This window comes from Chenopodium quinoa, unplaced genomic scaffold (genome assembly GCF_001683475.1).
Source record: "Chenopodium quinoa cultivar QQ74 unplaced genomic scaffold, ASM168347v1, whole genome shotgun sequence".
NCBI lineage: Eukaryota > Viridiplantae > Streptophyta > Magnoliopsida > Caryophyllales > Amaranthaceae > Chenopodium > Chenopodium quinoa.
The window spans coordinates 2,041,032-2,057,730 of NW_018744284.1; positions in this window are offsets into that span (position 1 = coordinate 2,041,032).

Here is a 16,699-nt window from a genome sequence, read left to right on the forward strand (position 1 = left end):
GGGGGTTTGATAGCAAGCCAAATTTGCACCTGCACTTCAAACAACACAGCCGGCTCAAGAGACGCCTGTGTCTTCGCAAGCAATCCCAAGAAATTCTCAGCGACCAAGCGGTTTTCTCCTTCTTTCTTTTAGGTACCGCCTCTATTCTTTCAAGCTCTTCCATGTATTTACGCTTGAGTCTTTTGTTTATTTTCTCATTTATTTGTCCCATAGTTAGATGGACCCTTTATACCCCCATCCGGAACATAATAATGAGACTAGCCGGTCTAATAGTACGGCTGAGTCTAGAACTGGAAACACCGACTATAGACTCTAGGATTTGCCTTGTTTGTCTCCCAATCCGACCGTCTCCGTGTCTGTGCAGGACACAATGGCCAGAACCAGGAAGACGGCTGTGGACCCCAATTACGGAGGCGGTGGCTCTGACGAGTTGCCGCCTAATGAGAGGGCCCCTAATGAGGCGGTCGTGGGATCTCCCGGAGGTACTCCTAGTACGCCTAGTGATAGCATTCTAGGCTCTGATCAGGGAGGCGGTGAGGAAGCCGCCTCCGTAGAACGAAGAAACTCATCCCAAGAGGCCTCCTCCTCCGCTTCCGGCTCTGATCTCGGACCTGTAGAGAGCAGCTCTAGCTATCTAACAACATCCGTCGATTGTGAAGAGGAGGAGAGACCCTCCTGGAAAACTAAGGGTGATCCTTTGATGATCACCGTCTCTGCCAAAGATAGGGCCATGATGCAGACCAACTTGGCTGATTTCGTCCTCAAACGGCCCCTTGGAACGGGATATAAACTGGTGGTCCCGCCTGAGAAGGGGACAATTGCTTGAGAGGATGACCAGCGCAACGCAGACGGCTGGTTTGGCTGCTACGAGGCGGCATTCTTGGCAGGGCTCTACTTCCCTCTTCATGACACAATAAAGGCCATACTAAGGGGGTATGGCCTGGGCATCTGGCAACTCACCCCCAACTCTTGGGTGAATATTCTCGGGTACATCGCCGCCTACGAAATGCAGGATTTGAACCCCGAATGGGAGGCGTTTGCCCATATGCACTACTTGAGTAGGAGCCCAGGCGGCTGGAGAGCCTGGTACACCCTGACAACTTACCCCCAGTACCTCATGACACTTGACAAACCGTCTAAGTGGTCGGACTGGAAGAGCCGCTTCTACCTGGTCAAGGCTCCAACCAACGAGGAAAACAGAGAGTTCTGGACATACAACCGGAAACCTGAACTTTTGGGGCAGAAATGCCGGATGCCCCTAGTGCCGGAGAGGGAAAGGGAAGCAATACTGGACTCCCACTTTTTTGAGCTCGTCCCTTTCACCCTCTCAACCGGAGAGGTAATAAGGGTGCCCATAAACTGGGTGCCCAAACATGAGTTTCTAAGGGACAAGGCCTTTTTGTCCGCCTGCGGGCTTAGAAGCATGTTCGAAAAACGTACGTTAAAAGCCTCATCCTGCTTATTTACGCCGGATGACAATTTTCTTTTGATTACAATGCCTGTTTGCTATTGTCCTGACCTTGACCGGACGTATTTGATTTGTGTTTTGCAGAAGAAGCAAAGAGCATGTTGCCAACAAAGAAAACGCCTGCTAGAAAGGCTTCAGACATCCGTAAGGAAAATCTGGAGAAAAAACTTGCTGCTCAGGCGGCTAAGAAGGTTAGACCATCTGACTTATCTTTGATTTGTTTGCCTTACTCCCGTTTTGCTTGTTTTTCCCGCCTGACCGTTTGTTACTTCGTTTCAGGATGGGAGCAAAGCTCCTCGCTCCCTATAGAAGCAGATTCGGCCGAGGCCGACTGTAGTGGAGCCTGCATCTAAGGTGCAGAAGACCACATCCACCGCCTGGCCCTTTACTGGCGGTAAATCAATAAAGACCCTAGGCGGGTCTGCTGCTGAAGTGGCCTCAAGAGAGGTCACACCAATAAGGACCTCAACCAGTCCTTCTAATGACGGAGGCCAGAGAGGTCTCCAACAACAAGGTACAAATCCCTTCAACCTCGCGCTGCTTGACCTACCCATGCGGGTTAAGTCTTATTCTCAGTCTCAGCCGGAAGATTCTCCAATCAGCCGGCAATCAATAGGCGGAGCATATGCAGCTTTCTCACCGTCTGTTTCTGGTGCAGATAATCCCCCCCGCTGGCCGGATGCAGCTTAGTATGCCCGAACCATGCTGAAAGCCGTCCCCCGGGACGAGAAGGAGTCGATCCCTGGGATCAACACCTTCAACGCCGACCGTGTAATGGTCGAGCTAGCTGATGTAAGCTTGAAGTGTCCACCCGGCATTATATTTGATGTATGCACATCCGGTTTTTTTACTGACGCCGGTTGTATTGTTGCAGGCACTGCTGCGCGTGGAAGGGCTCAAAAAGGCCTACATACGCAAATAGGAGGAGGTAAGGAGAGCCAAACGTTGATGCGCATAACGTTGCTGAATATTCAATGATTGTGCATGACTTAGAAACTAAATCTATAATCATGCGGCACGCGGACCAGGTCAAGACCCTCTAGAAGGCCCTCAATGAGTCCAAGGTCAAATTGGACAATCTCAAGGTGGCGCTGGACAATGCCGAGAAGGAGCTCGAGGAACATGAGGAGCCCCTTAAACGGCTGGATCAGGCGGAGAAGGCCAGCACCCGCCTGCAACAAGAGAATGACCGCCTGATCAAAGAGGCGGCTGCTGCAAAGGGCAACTTCCAGGCCACCCTTAAAGCAGAACAGAGCCGACTCATTGAGGAGAATGAGCAAGACTGCGAGAACAGAATGAAGAGGGCGTTCTCCATTATCCATCCGGGTACAGACTACAACGTCTGGGAGCTCGCCTACAAATATGCAGATCTTGCCATTCTGGCTGAAGAGGAGGGTCAGCCGGGGCCTGAACCCTATGACAAGTGGGTTAAGGCGGAGTTCAAAAGGATGGAGGAGGAAGCGGGTGCTAACGAGGAGGCTATTCAAGATGAAGTTGCTCCTGGCTCCGTCCCCACCATTGACCTGTCACACCCGGAAGGGACTCAGGCTCTGGGTGACCGGGTGACCGTGCAGATAGAATAGCAATGACCTCCCAGCCTGCGCGCCGTGCATTATCTTGTAATCGCGCCGGATGATTTGGCTTATTCTGCCATTGTATTTCATTTTGAATATTAATATATATATATTTTCCCACCGGCTGTGCCGGTTTTGTTGAATGATTTCTCCTTATTTGCACTTCTTTAAATTTTGCTTAGAAATTTCTTCAAGTACTAGTAGAGACGGGGTGGGGTTAGGAATATTGCCCCCCCGGATAGGTGACTGGTAGAGCTGCACTCAGCCAGGCGGCTATCCGTATGCCCCCGGTTAGGGACCGTTAATACTTACACGTATAACCCGGGTGAAAACACGGCTTTTAAGCCCCGTGTAGATTTTGTTTTGCTTGATTGCCGGCTGCGTCTTTTCGTTAGGTGCCCAAAGTTTAGGGCCTTGCTAACATTGATAGCGAACCGTATGTGATGCTTTTGCGTAAAATTGGGTTAGTATTAACATATTTATCCTGCGCCTGCCTCTTCAGAAGGGGCAGACGGCGGACAAGATGTACTGGGAGTACCGGCTGCCTTTTTCGGGGCTAGCTTCTGTTGGTACTGCTTTTCAAAGAATGAGCCAGCTGTACTTTTGGGAGTGCTAGTTAGCTATTCTTTGATGCAATGGATCATTCAGGATAACCGACTTGATTTCCATTTATTATATCCGCCTGAGTTTTGACCACTGGAACAATTTACCACCCAGAAGGGAGATGCTCTCTTCAGTGAAGTCACTCGTATGGGCGTCACTGGATGTGTTTTTGTGATATATGTGCTGCTTGGGTAATGCCCAAGACATGGCACATGAAAATTAAATGATGAAAGCCACTTGTGTTAAGCACAAGACATGGCATAGGTATACAGAAATGTAATGAACCAAACTTTTTCCATTAATCATACGGTAATTACAAGAGATTTACAATTCTTAGAAGTAGTACTTTTTTAAGTTGTCTACATTCCAAGTTCTAGGAAACTTCCTACCGTCTGTGGTCTCCAGGCGGTATGTGCCATTTCTAACTTCTTCAAAAATCCGGTAGGGGCCCTCCCAGTTTGGGGTTAGCTTGCCCTGCTCGTTTGCCCTACCGGTTGCCTCCATTTTGCGGAGTACAAAGTCCCCTACTTTCAAGGGCCGCTTGTGTACCCGTTTGTTATAGGCTCTAGTCATTCTCAGACGATAGACCTCTTGTCGTAAGGCGGCGTTTCCACTTCGCTCTGGAAGTGCATCCAGGGCAAGAAGCATGGCCTCCCAATTGGCCTCCTCATCATACAGCATGATACGGAGAGTTGGTTCATAGTGCTCGATAGGAAGAATAGCCTATGTGACGTATGTCATAAGGAACGGGGTTTCACCGGTTGCCCTTTTCTCAGTTGTTCTGATAGCCCAAAGAACATGAGGCAACTCCTCTGCCCATAGACCACCAGCCCTTTCAACTTTCCTCTTAATGTCGTCTGAGATAATCTTATTGAAGGCCTCAACTTGCCCGTTTGCATGGGGCCTGCCTACAGACGCAAAGCAATGGGAGATTCCCTGATCCCCCAACCAGCCCTTGAGCACATGCGTTTCAAATTGAGGACCATTGTCGAAGACCATAGACATAGGGACCCCAAACCGGGTGATGATGTTTCTCCAAATGAAGGAGATCACATCCTTTGTTTTTATGCCTTTGACCGCCTCTGCTTCAACCCATTTGGTGAAGTAGTCTATGGCTACCAAGATGTAGCGCCGACCGCCTGAAGCAGGCGTGTAAGGTCCCAAGATATCCATCCCCCATTTTGCAAACGGGACCGGACTGTGTATAGCTGTAAGGTATGTTGCCGGACGATGTATCGACCGGCCAAACCGTTGGCACTTATCACACCTCTTTACCAGATCCATGGCGTCTGCCTCAAGAGTGGGCCAAAAATATCCTTGTCGCCTGGTTCTTTTAGCCAGGGATCTGCCGCCTATATGCGAGGCACAAAAACCCGCGTGTAGATCTTCCAAGACTTCCTTTTCCCTTTCTGGGGTCACACACTTCAGAAACGGCTGTAAGTATCCCTTCCGGAGAAGTTATCCTTAGTGCATAACAAAGCTCAAAGCTCGCTTCTTGAGCGCAACTGCTTCTGAAGGGACATCCGACAAAGAGTCGTCTGTCAGATAAGCCCGGATGGGGTCCATCCAGGTGGTGCTTCGGTCCAAAATTCCAATGGGATCATGCTCTATGCTTCTTTTATCCATGACTTCCCAAAAAACTGTCCTCGGCGCATCGTAGGAGGCGGATGATGCCAATTTGGAGAGCGCATCCGCCTGATTGTTTTCAGACCGTGGCACTTGACTCAGATGGAATTCATTAAGTGACGCAGCCTCTTCCCTGACCGCCTGCAGATATTTGATCATAGCCGGATGGGTGGCCTCATAGTCACCGTGGTATTGGCTAACGATCAATTGAGAGTCTGAGCAGGCGTCAACTTTCCTTTCTCCAGCTGCCTTACACATACGCATGCCGGCTAGCAGGGCCTCATATTCTGCCTCGTTATTTGAGGCTTGGAACTTAAACCGTAGTGCATATTCAAACTTATCCCCTTCCGGAGAATGGCAAATAACGCCTGCACCACAGCCGTTTGCTGTAGAACTACCATCTACAAACAGCTTCCAAACCTGATCAGGATTTTCCGGTTGCACCGGCCTAGTCATCTCAACAATGAAGTCGGCAAACGCCTGACCTTTCACTGCCTGCATGGGTTCGAAAGTTATCTCCAGGCTTTGCATTTCAACATTCCATTTAATCATTCTACCGGATGACTCTATGGTGGTCATTGGGCGCTTGATTGGCTGATTAGTGTATACAGTTACCGGATGAGCCAGGAAGTAGGGCTTCAGCCGCTTGACTGCTTTGTAGAGGGCCAACCCAAATTTTTCGATCATAGGGTACCGGAGCTCAGCATTTCTAAGGACATGACTGATGAAATACACCGGGAGTTAATTGTCGTCTCTTTCTGCAAGGAAAACAGCACTAAGGGAGTGATCTGAGACGGCTAGATACATGTAGAGAGCCTCCAGGGGCAGAGGGCTCACTAGCCTTGGTAAAGAATGCAGATGCTGCTTGAGCTTCTGAAATGCCGCCTCAGCCTCTTCTCCCCATTCAAACCTTGACCTCTTCCTAATTGCTTGGAAGAAATAGAGGCATTTGTCGCCAGACCGGCTGAGGAATCTCCCCAATGCCGCCAGGCAACCGGTGAGTTTTTGGACTTCTCTTACAGTGCGGGGTGACTGCATGTCAATTACCGCCTGTACCTTTTCCGGATTAGCCTCAATTCCCCTTTGATCAATCAAAAATCCGAGGAACTTCCCAGACTCAACACCAAAGACACACTTCTCAGGGTTAAGCATGACCTTGTGCCGCCTGAGTGTGGTGAACGTTTCTCGGAGGTTAGCTAGGTGATCCGTCTGTAGCTTGGATTTGACTATCATGTCATCGATATACGCCTTTACATTCCTGCCTATCTGATGGCGGAAAATTGTGTTTATCATTCGCTGGAATGTAGCAAGCGCATTCTTCAACCCAAACGGCATCACTGTGTAACAGAATAACCCCTGATCAGTGACGAATGCCGTCTTTTCTTGATCTTTTTTCCAGAGGGGTATCTGATGGAAGCCTGAGTAGGCGTCCATGAAACTCATCAAAGCATGACCGGTTGTGGAGTCGACCAGGCTGTCGATATGTGGGAGCGGGTAATTGTCCTTTGGACATGCTCTGTTCAGATCTGTGTAGTCTACACACATCCGCCAAGTTCCATTCGACTTTTTAACCAGGACAATGTTTGCTACCCAATCCGGGTAGTAGCATTGCCGAATGAACCCAGCATCTAACAGTTTCTTGACCTCGGCGGCTGCCGCCTGAGATCTCTCCTCGCCATGATTTCTCTTTTTCTGCCTAACCGGCTTCTTTTTTGGATCCACAGTGAGTTTGTGGACAGCTAGATCCGGGCTTACGCCTGGCATCTCTTCCACTTCAAAGGCAAAAATGTCTTTGAATTCTTTCAGCAGTTGGAGCAAATCTGCCCCCAACACCTTAAAAGCAACCGTCCCAACCTTGACGGTTCTGTTGGGCCGGCTGTCGTCCAGAACGACATCAACGCTCTCTTCTGCCGGTTGGGGTCGAAAGTCATCCGACCTTTCTCCGGCAAGTGATTGCTATTGCTTTTCTTTTTTGACGGGTGCCAGCTGGTCCGCCTTTCTTTTCTTACCGACTGCCCATGGAGACGGGATTGCTGGATCGCAGTTATCAACGTCTATGGGCTCACCTTTACCAGCTGTACCCATAGTTGGTTTGACGTCAGAGAGATAGCACTCCCTAGCCGTCTTCTGGTCCCCGTTTAAGGAACCGACTGTACCATCATCCTTCTCAAATTTGACCAGCATGAGAGACGGGATGATGACCGCCTTAGATTCGTTGAGGGTCGGACGGCCAAATATCATGTTGTAGGCAGTCAGTTCCTCCACAACTAAGAACTTGACGACCATGTGGCGTCCTTGCCCCTTTTCACCCAATCGGATAGGTAGGTCAATGCTTCCTACCGGATGCACCACTCCTCCCCCAAAACCGACTAAGGGGTGAGGCGCCTATTGCATGCTGGTGGGCTTGTACTTGAGCTTTGTCAAGCACTGATAGCTGATTAGGTCAAACGAGCTCCCGGTATCTATTAAGATCCGGCCAACCTTCTGGTTGGCAACCTTGCATTAGATGACGATGGGGTCATCGTGAGGCCGTCTGACCTTGCCCCGGTCCCTTTCAGAAATAAGGACCTCAGGAAAGGTGTCTTTCGACGCCTGGCCCTCATCCACTGAGTTGACCAGCTTCCTGATGTTGTCTTTTGTACCCCGGATGGTTGGGCCTCTACCAGCAAAACCGCCTGCTATTGTGAAGACTGTCTCTTCATCCGTTTCGGAGTTAGCAGGGCCGGGTTTTTCCGCCTGCCCCTTGCTTGTTTTGGGTTTGCCTTTGGGCTTTGGCAGGTAGGACTTTAGAGCTCCCTCGTCAGCTAGACGGTCTAACAGTCGCCTGAGGCTGTAGCAGCCATTTGTGTCATGGCCAACATCCTCATGGTATTGGTAGTACTTGCGCTTATCCCGGCTGCTAGCAGGGCTTTTCATGGCGGCCAGTTTCTGGAGGGACAACCGATCCTTGATTTCCATGAGAATGGAGGAGCAGTCCTTTGTGAACTCGTACTTGGGGACGTACGGTTCAGATTTTCTTCTTGCCTTCTGGGCCGGCTGACCAGACCGGTCTGCCGCCCAGATTCCTTTTCTCTTGTCTTCCTTTTTTGCTTGCGGATGTTGATTAGGGGATTTTGCTCCCACCAATCGGAATGCGCCACGTGGGCCAATCAGGTCCTGCAAAGTGTCCCCCAGTTGGACCTCTCAGGGCTTGCCACGTGGCACACGCTTATTCGTCCACCCTGGACCTATTATGTCATGACACGTGGCATACTCCATGCCTAATGGAGAAGTCGGCCACCTAGGCCCAACTTCCGAGGGAAGCCCAATCAGCCCAAGGTTAACCTAAACCTAGGATTGGCACGTTTCCCGAGGTTATAAATACCTCCCTTAATCCGAGATTAAGGGGGATTACGCAGATTACACACATTAAACACTCTCACCTATAGAGACCCAATCACTTTAATTTCCGCATTAATTACTCCTTAATCAAGTACTAACTTGATCGTCGAAGGCGGATCTCCAATCATCCGGAGCATCCGTTTGTTTTGCAGGTACAGGCGTCCGGTTCCAGTCTCGGAATTGTAACTCTCCCGCAGGACATCAGAAAACCCCGAAACATTTTTGGCGCCGTCTGTGGGAAGAGTACTTCTGAGATGGCATCCACGTTTGTACCGGCTCCTGAAGAGAGACGTCCCCTGGACGACCCTCTAGTTCAGTCGGACCACGATACTGAGAATGAATTTGAAGTTGAAGCTCACACAGATTCAGACGGGACCCTAAGGGCCCGACGTACCCGTCATACCGAAAGGAGGGAACGGGAACATCTTCAAACTGGAAATGAGCCAGCAGGCGCACCGCCTGTTCGGCAGCAGCCGACTGATGGGTCTGCTCCCATCAGAAGGAACGAGCTCATGACCTTCATGAGGGACTTCAAGGGAGAAATTCAAGAGTTGATCACCAAGAAGCCGCCTGCTCTGGACAAGGAGCAGTCGGCTAAGAAACCCTCCACTTCACGGAAGAGGAAGCCAGTTCAAGGGCGTGAGGCGACCCCTCATCCTAAATCTAGGAAGTGGGAGCCGCCTGCCCTTGATTTCACAAAATACCGTTTTCCTACTCCAGGAAAGAGGAAACCTGTTCGTCATATTCAGGCGGACGGGTCGAGGAAAACATACACAGATGCTCGGCTACTGCTAGAGCAGAAGAAGAGTGACCGATTGTCAGAGTCGGCCTCTACTTCAAACTTCCAAGACAGTCTGCGCAATACCTCGATGAGGCATACTCAGTCGTATCATGAGAGTCAGTCAGGCGGAACCTCCTGTCAGTCCGGCTTTCATAGCGACCAGGCGGTACCAAACTTACCGTTTGTACCGCAACAACAGTATTTTTTGCAGCCACCTCCGTTTGGTGGACATGCAGCAAAAAATGTCCAACCTATGGACTGGCAGCTACGGTTGCTTAGACTTGGCGAACAGCCGTCAGCCTTCTCCAAGGAAATTACTGAAGCCGCTCAGCCAGCCAAAGTGAAAAATGTATTAGTAGGCGCCTATGACGGCACTACTAACCCAGAAGACCATCTGATGGCATTCACCAACCTGATGTACCTTCAAGGGTTGGATGATCCCACTTGGTGCAAGTGTTTCCCAGCGACTCTCAAAGGAATCGCACAACAATGGTTCGGCAACCTGCCGACTGGTTGTGTAAATAACTTCAGGACGCTTTCTTACTTATTCACCTCCAACTTCGCCATGAACATCCCTGCGAAGAAGACGACCCTTGATTTAGGAACGATTCAGCAGGGCGAGAAGGAGGGGCTTCGTTCTTACATCAGGCGGTTTAACCTGATGAGAATACAGATTTAAGGGTTACCGGATGAAGTAGCCTATACTGACTTTTTTAGAGGTCTCAAAGACGGGTCGACCTTCAAATTTGATTTGGTCCGAAAGAGGGTGGCGACTCTTCAAGAGGCCTTGATTGAAGCGGAAGCCTATATACAGGCGACTGATCTTTGTAGTACGGTAAAACAGTCAGACGGGAAAAGGTCCGACAAAAGAGAAGGACGACAGAAACAGTCGTCAAACAAAGATGAGAAGAGAAAAGAGGTCTGGGCGGCTGATTCCTCTAAACAGTCGGCCCAGAAGAAGAAAAAAGAATTCAAACCATACTCCCCAAAGTATGCGTTTAACAAGGATAGCCAATTTATCCTAAAGGAAATCAAGGGACGGATCTCAATTGAGAAGCCGGTCCCCATGAAGGGTTCTGCAAACAACCGGAACCAAGAAAAATTCTGTGATTATCATGAAGATGTTGGTCATCACACCAATGAATGCATCAGTCTCATGCGATATCTGGACCGCCTGGCTGAGCAAGGTGATCTTGACACTTATGTCAAGAAATCTACGGGGAACACTTCCTCGAAAAAGCAGTCGGCCAAAAAGAATCAACAGGCCGACAGCTCCGATACAGATGATGCAGTCGTCTACACCATTGCAGGCGGCTTCTCAGGAGGCGGCCCCACTATTAGGGGCAACAAAGACAATATCAAACGGCTAGATGTAAATTCCGTTCACCAAGAACGACCCTCCAAATATTCATTTCCTGAGATTGTCATCACTGAAGAAGATCTAGGAGGGGTAAGAGGGCCGCATGACGACCCTATCGTTATTGAATGTAAAGTGGCCAACCAGAGAGTTGGCCGAATCCTCATAGATACCGGAAGCTCCTCATATCTCATCAGTAGCAAATATCTGTCGAAACTAAAATATCAGACTGATTGCATACATCCGGCACCCCACCCTTTAGTAGGGTTTGGAGGAGGAGTCGTCCACCCAGTGGGACGAGTGGATTTACCCATCCGCCTGGGTGAAAAGGGGAAGGACGACACATGGTAGTCCGGTTCCTGGTAGTAGAAGAACTCTCGGCCTACAACATGATTCTGGGACGACCAACCCTGAATCAAATGGGCCATAGAAATGCAGAGCCTCGAAGTTACTTTCGAGCCTAGAAAAGCAGTGAAGGGGCAAGCCTTTGCTGACTTTATTGTTGAGATGACTCGTCCCCCTGATTCTCGAGATCCAGACCAAGTCTGGAAGGTATATGTGGATGGAAGCTCTACATCAAATGGTTGTGGAGCAGGCGTCATATGTCAGTCGCCAGAGGGCGACAGGTACGAGTATGCTCTACGCTTCAGTTTTCAGGCCTCAAACAATGAGGCAGAATATGAAGCTTTACTAGCTGGAATCCGCATGTGCAAGGCGGCAGGGGTACGAAAGATAGACGCCTGTTCCGATTCACAATTGATAGTGAGTCAGTATAATAGCGAATACGAAGCAACCCATCCGACCATGATCAAGTATTTACAGGCGGTACGACAGGCGGTCGGATCCCTTGAAGATTTTCGTCTGACTCAAGTGCCGAGATCAGAAAACAACCAGGCGGATGCACTTTCAAAATTAGCATCATCCGCTTCTTGTGATACTCCTCGAACTGTTTTTTGGGAAGTAATGGAGAAGAGAAGCATCGAGGAAGACCCTATTGGAATCCTAGACAGAAGCTCAACCTGGATGGATCCAATCAGGGCATATCTGACAACCGATACCCTGCCGGATGATCATCAACAGGCGGCAGCACTAAAAAAACGAGCAACCAGTTTTGAAATGATAAAGGGAGAACTTCACAAAAGGGGGTACCTTCAACCTTTCTTGAAGTGTGTTAATCCAGAAAAGGGGCGAGAGATAATAGACGATCTTCACTCTGGTTACTGTGCTTCCCATATAGGCGGTAGGACGCTTGCTCAACGGGCAAGGCGGCAGGGCTACTTTTGGCCTACTTTAGAAGCAGATGCAATGGAGATGGTGAAAAAATGTGACAAGTGCCAAAGGTTTGGCAAGCTAATTCACCGTCCGGCTACTGACCTCACTACCATTCATAGCCCACTACCGTTTGCTAAGTGGGGCATGGATATTCTGGGTCCATATACGCCTGCTACAGGCGGAAGGAGGTACATACTTGTTGCAGTCGACTACTTCACTAAATGGGTAGAGGCGGAGGCTGTAAAGGGAATCAAGACGAAGGATGTAATTTCATTCATTTGGAAAAATGTCATCACTCGGTTCGGGGTTCCCATGTCTATGGTTTTTGATAATGGTCCCCAATTTGAGACGCCTGTTCTCAAAAGCTGGTTGGGTGACCAAGGAATTGCACACTACTTTGCATCTGTCAGCCGTCCACAAGCAAACGGCCAGGTAGAAGCCTTTAATAAAATCATCTCAGACGGTCTCAAGAAAAAGATTGAACGAGTAGGCGGCCTATGGGCGGATGAATTACCACATGTTCTCTGGGCCATTAGGACGACTGAAAAAGGGGCGACTGGAGAAACTTCATTCCTCCTAACTTATGGTGCGGAAGTTGTTCTTCCAATAGAACACTACGAGCCGACTCTTCGAGTAATGCTATATGACGAAGAGGCAAACTGGGAAGCCATGCGCCTGGCATTAGACTCACTCCCTGAAAGGAGGGGCAATGCTGTCTTGCGCCATGAAATTTACCGCCTGAGAATGACTAGATCATACAACCAAAAAGTACACAGGCGTCCACTCAAAGTGGGGGACTTTGTACTTAGAAAAATGGAAGCATTTGGTAGGGCTAATGAGTCTGGCAAACTAACTCCCAACTGGGAAGGACCCTACCGAATCTGTGAAGAGGTCAGGGACGGTACCTACCGTCTGGAAACACCAGACGGCCAACCGTTGCCTCGAACTTGGAATGTAGATAATCTTAAGAAATATTTCTTTTGAATGATGTAAATAGTCAAGGGCTACTTAATAAAAGTTTGCTGTTTCATTCAATTTTGTACTAAGAGGGGCACACCTACTAACAAACAGTCGGCTACTCTCCATATTTAATTTTCATTTTTACCTAAGAGGGGCATGCCTACTGACAAACAGTCGGCTACTCTCCATGTTTAATTTTTATTCTTACTTAAGAGGGGCACGCCGCTTGTTTCACTCAACCGGCTACTCTCCCATAATACAGTTCACCAAGAACTATCAAAGGCTCATGGCTAAAATGATCAGACCAGGCGTCAAGCCAACTGATCAAAATATAAAAATTCAATTCGACCTGTCCCAACGTTATAGCAGGCGTCCGACGGCATCCATCCGGATGAAATTCGTCGCAGAGAGAACCTCCCTTTTGGGTGGAACATTGTTCTATAAAATCATTACACGACACCTATACGACTGTCTAAACAAGACAACCACGTAGCTGTTTCCCGGACAAGGATACCTCTCACTTAACTGACTAATCAGGTCAAACAAGTGTTCGCAGTAACCATCCGTGTCAACCAACCGACTGGACTACTTGGGATAAGAACAGTTGGTATCTTATGAGTTGATAGCCAACAAACATTGGCGAATAAAGGGGAGCAACCGGTACCCACCGCTTGAAACCTCTACTACTCAGTCACTCGGCGACTAGGTAACAATCATGTTTACTTGGTCACTCCTTAAAAATTTAGTATGAAACTAAAAAGGTGTTCATACAGCACCTGTTCACACTAGATTAAATGTGGCGGGGAACAGTCGGCCTAGATTGCCTAAAGTCTCTAGCCTAAAAACATGACAGGTAGGAAACCACTTTCCTACTTGGTTAATTTAACAAATGACAGGACCGCCTGCCTAAAGGGGATCCAGTCTTTAAAATGGGTCGAATACCGATTGGATAAATGGCCGACTGATCGCCTAGCCTGGAAACAGACAACCAGTCGTCCAGGGGCATAGGCAGCGTGACTAACTATCCGTACCTGTCTGCAACTATCGGCCATGTAAAACAGTCGGTATAGTGTGCAATTGGATATCAGAATATTCAATACTTAAACAAATTTGAAGAAAAACAAAAATATTCATTAAAAGGAAGCCGGTCATTAAAGACCGGCCAAATATTCAGAGCCCCGGCCCCTAGCCGGGTAAATACAAACAAACGGCACGCAGGCCGTGGAAAGAAGACATAAAGCTTAAGAAGGGGGCAGATCTTCAATATTAGCAGCTGCCGCCTGGTCAGCACTCTTTTTGCTGGACTCGGCTTCAGCTGCATCCTTCTTCGATGCATTACCCCCAAGCGGCACAAGCGCCACTACCGGCTGCTCCTCCTCCTCCAACGCCTCGTCCTCAGCAGCCGCCAGGATCTCTTGATTATATCTATCAGAACACTAGCGGTACGTTTTTTCCCAAGAGGCAAAGTCGGCATTGGGGAAGAGGCGGCCCCAAGTCATGCGCTGGATTTGAGCAGAGTCTTCCATCATCTCCCGGACCAGCTCTTTATTTTCTTGCTCGGCCTTTTCCGAGAGCTCCTGAGTAAGACTCTTCTCCCGGGTCACCAGGCGTTCCTTAACAGCCGCCAAGGATTTCTCCAAGGTGTCGTATGAGGACATCTTTTGGCGAAGAGTCTCAGCTCGGCCTTGAGATTGTTGATGGTCGCCTCCAGCTCGCTATTCCTCTTCTGGGCCGCCTCTAACTGAGCCCGGATAGCGGCGGTAGCCTGCGCCTGATAATAAAGAATATCAATTGTCAGAACCTCATTTTGGGCAATTTGAAACATTGCCTTATCACAGTCAGAGGCGGCCATAGCTTTTTCAGCCTTTACCTCTTTGTTCTTCCTGTCAAGCGGCTTACGGAGGCCGTTTACTCGGAGCAGGGCCTAAGTAAAAAGGGGAACAGACGTCAAATTTCAAAAAAAAAAAAAAAAAAAAAAAGAGGCGTCTTGGAATTCAATTACTCAAAAATATGTTAAGTATACCTCAGCAAGGACTCCTGCAATCCCGTCTAGGTCAAGGGTGCCGACACCCCTGACCGCCTCCCTTTCAGCTGGAGGAACGGCCTTGATCATAGACTTGGCCACCTCGACCAAGTCAGGCTCCTGAGGGCCGGCTGCATTAAGCATAGACAAACGGATTAGACCTAGTAAAGAAGGGAGCAAGTCTAAAATTTACAAGGACAACTTCATACTTCTAGGCGGCCCAATTGGAGTTTTAGAAGGAATGGCCGGCTGCTTCTCAGCCGCCGCATGTTTCCTGGCAGAACCAGGAGAACTCGCAACAGTCGTCCTCCGGGCCTTGGAGTCCGGCTGTTGGGAAGAAGAAGCTCTTGGAGCGCCCGTCTAAAAAAGAAGAAAAGAGTCAGTATATGCATAAACACAACTCCAAAAAGAGAGTGAAAGGTTCGAAGCCCACCAAGGGTGCCCCCTTGTTGGGGGAGTCGGTTGAAGACTGTTGCATGATGGAGGCCCGCAACGGAGGCGGTAATTTTGCTCATGGCGTCCGCTGCAAAAACAAATAGCAAAGTTAATAAAAGTCATAACAGAAATGCATGGAACAACAGAGTATTCGACAGGCCGACTACCTCTTGAGCACCGACTGCTGAGGCCACAGGCGGCCAAAAAGTACTCGTCGTAGAGCCATTTGAAGCTCGGGACGCAGTGCAGGGGTACTTGCTCTCGTACCCCTGAAGTAGAGTTCACCTTCGACTCTACTTTGAAGAGTCCTTTATCTAGGATCTCTTTCTTAGCCTTGGGGGGAACAGGCGGCATGATGCGGCCGCCTGCAAGAAGGGGCGGATTCCTGTTCCACCTGTTGAAGCGCTTGTTCAGCTCTGTGTCTGAACTCTCAATGATAAGGAAGGTGCTCTGCCAGTCCTTCCATTTGTTTGCTTTACCTCTTGTCATGAGGTAGCCCCTGTGGCTCGTCAATTGATACCAGCCGGTACCACCTGCCTTAGGGGTCCGGCTGAGGTAGTTCATGTGGGCGAAAGCCTCGAAGTTCGGCTCCACCCCGTGCAGTTCGCACCCGGCCACATAGCCGAGTACGTTGACCCAGGAGTTCGGGGCTAACTGCCATAACCCCAACTCATACCCATCCAAGATCCGCAGCCCAGCCTTGATGGCCGCCTCGTAGCAGCCAAAGCAGGCGCCATCATAACTAGTACCAGCCGGCCAGACGACTGTATCTTCTGGATCCGGCACGAACACTAAAAAGGCGGGGCCCATTGTGTGGTTTGCGATAAAGCTCCCCACTTTTTCTTGCATGGCCGTGATCCGGCCCCGAGGTACCGTGCAGTAGTAGGGGGTATTTTGCTCTCGGTGAGAGGCGGATGGCTCCGCCCAATTGTCCCCCTTCTCAACTGCGTGAGAAAGCCTCGCCTCTTGTAGGCGACTGTTTTTCTCTTCTGTGTCCAGAGAAGTATGGCCAGAAGAGCTAGACTCGGATTCGTCCTCTGACGAGTCCGAAGAGGACGACTCCTCCCCTCTCCCAGAGGGGCCCGCCTCCTCTCCTTTAAAAGGAGCAGGAGAGAATGTAGAATTGTCAACTGTAAAATGGGAAGGGGTCACTTTGACTCCTCCCTCAGAACTGCCGGCTTTCAAGCCGCTTTGTTTCACTTCCACATCTGGCGCCTGG